The following is an 11,498-nucleotide window of genomic DNA, read 5'->3' on the forward strand; positions in this document are numbered from 1 at the left end:
TGACACATCAACAAACAGAGCTGGGAGGATGTCACTGCTCTAACGGCGACCGGTGCTCACGAGACAGACTGCAAAGACTGGGACAAAAAAGTGCAAAAGAATGAATGTAGCAGAGTGTTTTTTAAGGGTAGTTTTTGGGGTTTGTTTTGCCTGTTGTTTTAATCAGACCAATAATGAAAGCTTGGATATGTGAGGAGGGAGAGCAGGGGAATGACATACAGTAAGGGTCCAGCTGGCTGGGAATCAAACCAGGGACTCACTGCTGACAGCATTTGTGCTAAAGTGGAATGCATACAAACCACTCAGCTATCATCTTATTTTTGTTATGCTATTTGTAATAAAAGTGCATTTTTAATGCTAGAAACAGCAATATTGCGCCAACTTAAAGTCTACCAACTTTTTCCTGCAGCTCTCAGCAGTATCAACCAGTAATGTGCTACTTAAAGTTACCATAGATGAGATGTTTTAAGAACATTTTTTAACTTTTTCTCCAGGTTCCCCCAGTGATTCATTATGCCGTACCTCCAGCAGCAGCAGAGCAATTATATCTAGTTGACTCTTGTTCCTGTTTTGTGTGTTTATGACTGTGTACACGCTTGTTTTATAGCCAGCCAGCCTCATCCTCCCAGCCCCACCCCAGGCTCCTGGAAGCCTTCTGGCCCCGTCTTGTTTTGAGTCAGTGAGCGGGAAGCCCCGATGCCCCAGCGCTGTGTTTACTTTTCACTCAGCATATTAGATATGGCTTCTGTCTACCCTGATGCTGGTATCAGCTGGGTTTAAGTGTGTGCGCCTTTGTCTACGTCTGTACGTGCACATGCGTCACCGTCCATGTGTGTGTGTGCGCGTGTCTCCATGTCCCATTTCCCATGCCATCCCGTTGCCAGGACTCACACGCCACAAACACAACACAGTGATGACTTTATCAGATGCGACTTTCATGCCAGCCCCCTGAATCCCATCTCCTCCTCCTCCTCCACCGCCGCCACCATCCCCCTTCCATGCAGCACGCTCATATTTACGCTGGTGTCTGGCGCAGATACAGATCCAAGACTGTCGCTGGAGCTTTATCGCTTTCACTAAAGTACGCACTTGTATTGCATAACCAAAAGTAAAGACAGCTATCAGTAGATGTGTGAAGTGTGTGACACAGACAGACATTACACCCATGAAGTGAACTCCTCCAGTGCAACACAATAAACTTGAATACCAAGACTGCAAAGGTTGTTCAGAGAAGATTGTCAGGCGCAGTACCAGTTTATTAGGGTGCTTTAATAAAAGCACATAGTCAAAACAGGAATTTAATAATGTCGATGCAGGTTATTGCCACAGCTGGGACGGGGTTGAAGAGGAAGACAGGTTATGAGGTTAAGTCCAGACCAAAGTTCGCAGCAGGAGGCATGATGGGTGAGCATGAGATGTGGTCAGGGGATGAGACGGGTCTAGGGGCAAGCAGAGGGTGTTCTGGGAGGTTTTTTCCGTTAATGACAGGGTGCTGGGCAGCTGGATCCTGTTTTCCAGTGCGATCGGGGAGCGTAGCAGGGCATGGACTGCTCCGTCTGTGGGCCCTGTGTTCATTAGTGGAGCAGCACTGCAGCACTGGGGGTGATTCACAAGCATATCAAGTTAAAAAGAAATGCCTGGCCACAGAGGGATTTTCCTGCTGGGCCAGAGTGTGTGTGTGTGTGTGTGTGTGTGTGTGTGTGTGTGTGTGTGTGTGTGTGTGTGTGTGTGTGTGTGTGTGTGTGTGTGTGTGTGTGTGTGTGCGCGCACATGTGTGTCAGGGGGGTGGAAGAGTGGAGTGGGATGGGATCAAGGGGATGGAATTAGTAAACTTCAATCGGAAAACTTCCCCGCATCCGAGGAGACGCTTATAAAGTCATCCTCTATCAGACTTTCACAAACATCCACTTTGCTCCTGTTCTCTGTCTGTTCCATAAAACATGCTGAGACATTTTTGGGTTTTGCCCTAAATTCAGTGGTGTGTGTGTGTGTGTGTGTGTGTGTGTGTGTGTGTGTGTGTGTGTGTGTGTGTCAGGGGGGTGGAAGAGTGGAGTGGGATGGGATCAAGGGGATGGAATTAGTAAACTTCAATCGGAAAACTTCCCCGCATCCGAGGAGACGCTTATAAAGTCATCCTCTATCAGACTTTCACAAACATCCACTTTGCTCCTGTTCTCTGTCTGTTCCATAAAACATGCTGAGACATTTTTGGGTTTTGCCCTAAATTCAGTGGTGTGTGTGTGTGTGTGTGTGTGTGTGTGTGTGTGTGTGTGTGTGTGTGTGTGTGTGTGTGTGTGTGTGTGTTTTATCTGGCCTGCTCATCTTGTGATTATTTGGAGACCTGGGTCCTGTGCTTGTGTATGTTTGTCAGTGTTTTTCCCCTGACGCTGCACTGCGCCGCCGCTGGTCCAGGCACAGTGCCAGTCGATCAGGTTTCACTCTGCTTGTATTTGCTTCTCTGACTGGCTTGGCAGAAACCAATAAACACCACACTCCCACCCTTTTACCTCCTTCTTCATCTCCAAAAAAAAAAGAAAAAAAAAGATTCTTGCCCTGCCAAAGCATACAAAGCACTATGGCTCGATTTGATTTTTTTCAGTTCTTTTCCTTATTTGCTCAAATTCCTTGCATACTTAGAAAGTAGGCAGCATGCAATTTAGCAATTCAAGCTCAAACAACTGGAAGGACTGAGCTATTCTGCATATTGCCATAGGTGGATCTATTTTTTTTGTGTGATGTCACAGAGCCTCAGCGCTCCATTTGTCTTTGGTGACTGTGGGGTGGTCGTTTGGTTTTTCAGGCCGGGCCACCTTCTGCTGAATGTTTGAATCTGGACATATCTGGACTGAACTGGTGCCCGGCTCCTCCTCTCACCCCCACCTCCTTTTGTTTCATGTGGTTTGCGACTGCAGTTAGGCACATGTGGCTTATATTGTTCTGCTCATGGTTTGACCCCCATCAAACTCATTATCAGAATCAAAATTACTTTAATCGTAAGTACAATAAATGGAATGAAATTTGTCCTGATAGTATTGATGACGTCAGTGTTACATTCTGACACATGGTGCTGGTTTTATCACAAAAATATACAGAGGACTCTTTCATTATGGCTTCTAGGCTCATCGCCAGAAAATGAAATATACAGAATTTGCAGATTTGTACATGATACCAATAGTATTGTCGCAGAAACTACATTAAAAAGCATCAAATTCAAACTGAAATTTACATAACTTAGTTGTTGGCAGGAAATAGCCTATGTACGTATATATGTTGAATCGATTCATCTGTGATTTGAGACCTCCCCATGTCGCTCTGCTAATAACTCTTTAGTTCTCACATCAACAAGATAGACTTATTAAAGACCCTTTCACGGGCAAATCAAGATATAAAAAAGAAATTGTTAGCATGTCTATATGATTTTTTTAAAGATGTACATCACTGAACCAGAGATGCATGTGAGCTGGTGTGCTCGAGCTGCAGCAAGCAGTGGAGCATATCTAAACATTCTATAGAAAGCACCGTGTAAAATAACATTAAAGTCATTAAAAAGCAGGAAAAAGCAGGAATGGAATACCTTCATGGATTAAAAAACAGAATTTCTATATATGTACTTTTGCTGCAAAGACTTACTAGAGTATTTAAGGGGAAAGTAAATTAACGGGATAGTATGATTGCTCTGGAGTTGTATTCTTTTCCAATGGGGAACTGAAGCTTTTCTACTGCCCTCTTCAGAGACTTTGTTTGGTAGGCAGCACTTATTTTTTCTGCACCTGCATGACTTTCTTTTTCAGAGTTCATAAAATCTAGCCTGTGACCTAGGACTTTAGCAAATCATATGTCTTTTTACCCAGCCCAGGTAGGATAATATAAAGCATAATAAAATCAACAGTGAGAGCAGCTGGCTTTTACATTGACTATCATTGCCCATTTGAAGTGAGAGAAGGTTTTTTTCTCTATTTCCCCTTTTTTCAGAATTCTGTCTCCTGCAGTAACAAAAAGTGTCATTTAATTTTGCAGAGTATGGTAGTTGCTCATTTACTGCTGTGTGACTTTGTTGATAACCTGTTATCTTCTCCCGCTGTACACAAAATTTTAAAATTAGCCCCAAATGAAAGAAATTCTTGCACATTAATTCCTTAAATGGTTATAGTCCTACAACATAAAATACACAATTCTGTAATGAGCTTCAAAGTGATTACTTTTACTTTTATGTTTTAATAATAATATTTATGTAGCAACTGTTCAACTTAAGTCACATTTTAAGTAACATTTGGAATGGAGGACTTTAATTGTGTATTTCTACACTGTAATATTGCAAATTAACTAAAAGATCCAAGTATTATTCCAAAGTGGACAATTCAAATTTCAGTTCAACATTAAATACACAAGAGGCACAGAACTGATGATTTGGCTCCAGCAGTTATTTTTTTCTGAAAACAAACACTCAAAACACAGTTCAGCAGTACTGCAGCTTCCTCAGCTGTTCCAAAATAGGGTTTCAATTTTCAAAATAGGGTCATTAATTATCACCCACTCAATGAGTGTTTTCTGTATTTGTGTTTTAAAATTTTTTTATCATGTCAAAATGCTCAGGCTCCAATTCGTCACCTCCACACGTGAAAGGCTGCATGCCCTTATATCTGTAAAGCTGTGGAGAGGAGTTCTTTTCTTTTGTCTGTGCAAGAGGTTTTATCTCGCTCTTTATCTGCACTGACAGTACACCACCATGCCTCCATAGTGGCATATTTGCCAAAGACGTCAGTGTTTTGAGAATACACAGCTCTGGATCTGTGAAGCGTGCACGTGTGTCTGCCCTGTACTGTATGAGCAAGGATACAAAGTTACAACACACACATTGCACAGCTACACACAGTTAGCCTAAATAAAATGGAACCCTACCAGTCGGACTAGTTTCTCTCTATGAAATCCAACACAAAGAGCCTGTCACACGAAGACAGCACACAGGAACATAGATCTTCCAAGGTCTGGTACGGTTGCTTTATTTGACAGCATGCAAACTATGTTTACCTTAGTCCTATGCAGTTATGTCTGGCATTTGCAGAAGCATTATACCGACGTTCCACATCGACAAACCACTAGGCAAAAAAAACTTAACTGTGAAGACAAATTCATTAATGGTTTGGTGATATGATTGTACATCACGTCACGTGTGAAATACTACAACTTTTTTCCTGGATAAATCAAGCTCATTAATGAATTTTCTGCTGATTATTTAATGACCACGGTAGCTTGACCTCCTCTCAGGGTTTCACTGAAAGGCATTCACACCATATCACCGTTCCCTGTTCTTCCCAAAAAGCCCCATAAATCACTTTCCTGTAAACAGTAGTGACACGCAGCCTGATGTGTACTTCGATATATATTTAGGAGACCACAAGACCTGAAATCTGAGCCTGCTCGTGTTTAGGAGACAAACTGTAGAGAGGCTGCGCGCTCGCATGTGTTTTGGGTGCCGACTCGTTCTTCTGTGTGTGCGGTTTGTGTCGCCAAGCTATAAGTACATGTTGTACACAGATGGCATTGAGCTAATTTGTTCTTATTGTTATAAATTATGTTGTCGCGCTTAAGCGTGGTAATGCTACCAGTAACAATAACAGCGATTCAGACCGGGCCACGGCTGGAGCAGCTGCGTGACGCCACCGCTGGCGTGGCCGGCTGCAGAGAGCTCCTCACTGGGAATAGTTCTTGGTGTAAACACACTCTTGGCAGCACATATGGCATGGGCCTGCAGAGCAACCTACTGGAATGGCAGTTAAATAACATTCACCTCATAGCACAAATAACTTTGAGTTATTATGCTTCACAGTAAACATCTACAAGTCAGTCACATTTGATTTTCAGATGTGGGGGATCATTTTATCCACACATGAAATACAATGACAGGATAAGATAACACTGCCAACTTTCGAGCAATTAATAATAAGTGCTGGCTCACAGTCAACAATTTTAATAAATATTTGTGTGAACTCACAAAAGTGAGGTCAAGGAGGATCTTGTATGTGACACTTAGGTAAAAGTTATGAAAACAATGTCAATGGTCGACCTCATTTTATTTCCAGAACACATGATGCATGTCTGAATTTTTGCTGATCAAGGCAAAAGCGTGTGCTCATTTTCACTTTGTGTCACTTTAATAACCATGAAATATCATGAATGAGACCATTTTAAGTTGGTGAGGTAAATCTTGTCATGTTAAATCATTCCTTAAAGTTCCTCTCAGGACCGGTGTGGGACTCATTTTCAGCCCTGGACTTTCATGCCTCAGACCGGCCCACTTTAGATCACGACCTATTACTATTAAAATCATTTAATTCTAGCCTTGCACGTTCAGTCTACAATAGTGCATTGTTCTGCAAAGTCTTGTAATTCAGTGTGTTTTTCTAAAATATTTTGAGACTGGAAGTGGTAATCAGCAAGTGTGGAGCCAAACAGAGTACAGTGCATAGACTGTATATAATTTTTTTCCCGTTAGTTTTCATGGTCAAAATGAGAGATCAGGTGGTCGATCTTAAAATAAATCAATATTGAATTTTTTATAGAGCGTTAAAAGTTTTGTGAAGCCAGGGGGCGTGGCCTGGAATGATTGACAGGTCCTATGGAGGAGCTAGCCCAGACTCTGCTCTCCTCGTTTGGATTAATTCTGACATAATAACTGTTGGTTTATTTATCGGTGAAGCAGCAGAACCTGTCCCACAAACAGTTTTTCTGCCTGTTGGCTTGTTTTAACCAGTTTTCTACCTTCGGCTGATTCTACCAGCGGACACTAAAAGGACTCTGATAGTTCCGTAAGTGTTTATTTTCTTATCCGTGCCGCTTTTAATGCACTTTATATGCAGCTGTAGTGTCAGATATGGATACTGGTCAACTCACTCCCCATATGCTTAGGTTACTTACCCGTAACTGGCTGAAATCCATGGATGATATCCTTTTACACTGAAAGCTGAAATACCCTAACCCTAAACCTAACACTAACTATAACCAGGGAGTGAGTTGACCAGGTACCACATAAATGAGACTGAGTGTGGATGTGCCGCTCTGTCATTAACTCCTAAGTTTCGGGAAAGTTCAAACAAAGGAGGACAGTTCAGATAAGACTTGAGAATGAGCTTATTTGGAACAAACATCTCAGACTTCCTGAGCTTCGGCACCTATAGAAAGCAACTCGAGATCCAGAAGTTGGAGACAGTTAGCTTTAGCTGAGCCAAAGAACATGTGGGACACTAACCTAGCAAACATTTCAGACTTTTCTCTGTGAATTCTGAGAAATAATTTCCTATTTAATGACAGAGCTACACATCTGAACTCAGTCTCATTAAAACAGACTCTAATTCAGTGTCATCCATCCATATTAAAGTGCAGTTACCCAAAATGTTTGTTGCATGAGCTCCAACAAAACCTGTCCAGGCAGAAGGCCACTTTGACAAACAGGAAGTGGAAGATTCCAAGCAGATTTATACAAGGGGGAACCGGACTGTACTAAGTGTGGTCGAGTATAGCGGGGTGTTTTGTGGGTTTTTAAGGCTGATAGTGATTATTAGTGAGACATTTGGAGGAGATATTCATTTGCAGTAAATGAAAGTATTTAAAATCCTGGCATTAAACTTAGAAGAACACAAACTCTAACAGAAAACTTTGTTGATACATTTTTGTTTTGCTTACAGATGTTAAGTTAAAGGAGTTTTATTCGTCACGTATAACCAATCAAATCACTCCAGAAGACAGAGCGACCACAGGTAGATAAAGGTTCAGAGCCAAAGTAGCGCCATTTATAAATGTATTTATTACTTTAAATTAGTAAAAAAATAATATACTGACAATCAGTAAATTGTATATAAATAAGCTGCTGGATCCACGGCATTTCACGCAGCGCCAACCTGCAGTCTTTTCCCTACACTGCTGTGCATCAGGATGAATGAATCGTGTTGACCCAGGCCACCCTGCCACTTACTACAATTCTACAATGTATGTCTCTTTTCTTTGACTTGTTATTTGTAAAATATACAATGTATATGATGGCGTTTTTTCATACCAAAGGCGATACTATGATGTTTTCTAGAAACATACTATGCTACTCTGTTTGTTCTGGCCCTGGGTCGCTGCACCACTCCTCTGGTGTTTTCTAGATTGTACTCAGCTGCATGCCTTCGTCCACCCAGCCTCCGCTGACTCGTCCCGCCTGCCGTCTCTGGAGCTGAAGCTGGATTGGAACAGACCAAAGTACCGTCCAATCACGATGCCAGCTGCCTCTCAAAAGGCTCCTTCATCTGGCGGCACTTCTCCTGAGGGGAAGCTGAGCTTCAGCAGAACTTTGGAGATGTGTTCCAGTGGTTGGTGGATGTGTGGAGAGATAGAGAGGGACCTTTGAACTGTTCAGAAAGGAAAACAGGAACCCATTGGTAGTTTTAGTTTAGGGTGCTACTGTGGTGTGTTTTTGGGTTTTAAGAGGTGAACAGGAAGAGTTTTTTTTCCGAATTGATGTTTTACTTTGTTCCTGGTCGGAATGCCCATCAATGTCAACGTGAAGTTCACTTTTAGTTCTGTTTATTTATTTTTATTTTACTAACACTCATTTTCTTTTAACCCCCTCACATGTTGTGTTGTTGTAAACTTACTCTTTCAAATAAATACTCCTCTAACCCTCTGGAAACCAGCGTTTGGGATGTTCTTGTGTTGCTCCTCACCTACTTCAGACAGCCGGGATATAACAACGTTTTGTGGACCAAAGGCTAAACTGATGTTTTTAGAATGACATGCTATACTGTAGGCTTTTTTAATTGACATATTACTATGATGTTTTTTTTTTGTTTGTTTTAGGTTTTTTTTTAGCAACATATAAGAATTTGAACAGTTTTAAAAATTACCATAATTTTACTTGTGCAATTAAATATTATTCTATGGCATATTTTAGACCATATATTATACTCTGATGTTTTCTTGAATGACATACTATTTTGACACTATAACATTTTTGAACCACATATCATACATGACAATTTTAGGCAACATCCTGTCATTTTGCACTTTTGAACCACATAATAATCTATGTTTTTTATTTTGCCAACATGCTATACTATGAACTACAGGCCATACTATGTTATTCTTGAAAAGCATACTCTACTTTGACATTTTCTGAACTACATCCTGTACTATGGTTTTATACACAGAGTGCTTTGGTTACATGTTGATTTATAATCTGGATTTTTTCTGTTTTGTTTTTGGACAGGATTACCACAGACCTGACTGTGAACACTGTTGACACCCAACTGAGGGGGAAACGCTGCCTAAGATCTCAAGGCTGCTTAGTCGTAGTCTTTCTGGCCCTGCTCCAGAACGCCTTCATCATCTACGTCTTCTTCTGAAGAGGCCCTCAGATGCTGCAATCTCTGACCTTAAGGAGGAACTGCTACTTTCACTCCGTAACGAGACGGTGGTTATTTTAAAGACCCAGCTCCTGGTGGCTTTGAGTGAAAATTTAACATCCATCAAAACGGAACGGCAGACAGTTAAATCTGAGCTTTCGGTCAGAATTTCAAACATCAAGTCAACCCGGGTGCCCTAAATCACGCTGTGGGTGAAGCAGAAAATTCACTCTCCACATCACCGATGGCATCGTCACACTCCAAAACAGAGCACTGCTGAACAGAGAATAATAAACTGCTGAAACAGTTGGTCTGTCCTTCTGTAAGTGAAAGCTAAACAGGAAGTGGTTCACTGAGGATGTCGTCCATTCAGTCTCCTTCTTCACAACCAGATGAGGTTTTCCTTCTGATGACTTCCCTCAGAAGATCCTCACGGTGGACATGAGACACCTGAGATGAAGACAGACGTCACAGCATCAGCATCAATGGCAGAGGTTCATTGTAAAGTATCCCTGGAAAGATTTCCTCTGTCATATATATATATATATATATTCCAAGCACTGAAAGACAGAAAGGCCTGTAGTCACTTTAGCTTTAGAGGAGAGGATTTTATTATCCATCTTATCTGTGATGCAATTTAACTGTAGTGTTCATCATTACTTTGGACATATTCTGGGAGGTTATTTTTCCTAATCTACATTTCAGAAATATGTACCACAACATGTGAATCAATCATTAAACAATGTTAATGACTATAGAGTAGATTTACTGTTTTCTCCAGTTTACTTCAGAGACTCAGCAGATATTTAGGACGACTGACAACACAGAACCTTAACCTTACTGTTTTAATCACATTTAGGTTTTCTAAACATTACACCAGCGTCTCCACACAGTTTTATTAACTAAATGCACCACATTGCAGCAACACAACACACTTCAGCTGTTTCCATAAAACTCAAAACAATCATCGTTAGCTTAATGCTATGTTAGCTTTAATCCGGCTACAACTGAACAGCTAGCTTGGTTAGCATCGCTAACATTAAAGCTAATATTTACTGGATGCTAACTTTCTTCTCTGGTCAACACACACAGAAATGAACTCTACCAACATCTGGAGTGCATGGCACACATTATATCTGGTCAATTCACTCCCTAGTCAACTCACTCCCCGGTTAGGGTTAGCGTTAGGGTTAGGTTTAGGGTATTTCAGCTTTCAGTGTAAAAGGATATCATCCATGGATTTCAGCTAGTTATAGGTAAGTAACCTAAGCATATGGGGAGTGAGTTGACCAGTATCCATTTCTGTAGAGATTAAACTTCAGTGTCATTCATTGATGTTAAAGTGCAGTTTTTCAGATGTTTGTTGCACATGCTCCCGACCAAACCAGTCCACGTGGAAGATGATGTGAAGAGAAGCTCCAGAGGATGAATATCACACATTTACGTTGGAAATAAAAGTCCTTTAAAGACCTGGGGCCTCATTTATAAAACATTGCGCAGAATCCATACTAAAAGTTTGCATACGCCGACAATCTGAACAGCAGTGTGTATGCCCTTCGCCCCTGATTTATAAAAATTTGTGTAAACACAGCTGCACGCAATATCTTTATAAATCACACACCAGCTGGAAGATTGCACAGGTGGATCCACCTCACATCCCGCCCACAACACACCCACATTTTACCATGAATGGTCAATGCAAAGTAACTCATGAATGTATCTGTATATAAATAAGCTGCTGGATCCACGGCATTTCACACAGCGCCAACCTGCAGTCTTTTCCCTACACTGCTGTGCGTCAGGATGAATGAATCATGTGTTGACCCAGGCCACCCTGCCACTAAATTTGTTATGATCATGTCCGATGTACAAATAATTTGTACACTGATTGAATGTACATTTTTTTGGTTCACATAGACAAATTCATCTTCACTCGGAGCCCTTACAGCAACATGAGCGCAGTCAGTTACGCCGATTACATTTGGGAAACCGGACACTGCTGCAAATTCCACAGTGTAAGGAAACCTGATGTATTGACTGGTCATGTTAATAATGTCATCCAAAACAGCTGGCATTATTGCGCTGAGGGATGGTTGTGATATCCCAGACCTAAAGGAC

General features: G+C 41.3%; 1 long non-coding RNA gene across 1 annotated transcript in view; it reads left to right on the forward strand.

Moving 5' to 3' along the window:
- Window positions 1–10,329, forward strand: part of LOC127534902 (uncharacterized) — a 56,010-nt gene extending 45,681 nt beyond the window's left edge. Inside the window, exon 3 of the long non-coding RNA XR_007943451.1 lies at window positions 9,245–10,329. This is a non-coding gene — a long non-coding RNA (uncharacterized LOC127534902). The remainder of the gene's footprint in view (window positions 1–9,244) is intronic.
- Window positions 10,330–11,498: the final 1,169 nt, after the last annotated feature.

This window comes from Acanthochromis polyacanthus, chromosome 7 (assembly GCF_021347895.1).
Source record: "Acanthochromis polyacanthus isolate Apoly-LR-REF ecotype Palm Island chromosome 7, KAUST_Apoly_ChrSc, whole genome shotgun sequence".
NCBI classification, from domain to species: Eukaryota; Metazoa; Chordata; class Actinopteri; family Pomacentridae; genus Acanthochromis; species Acanthochromis polyacanthus.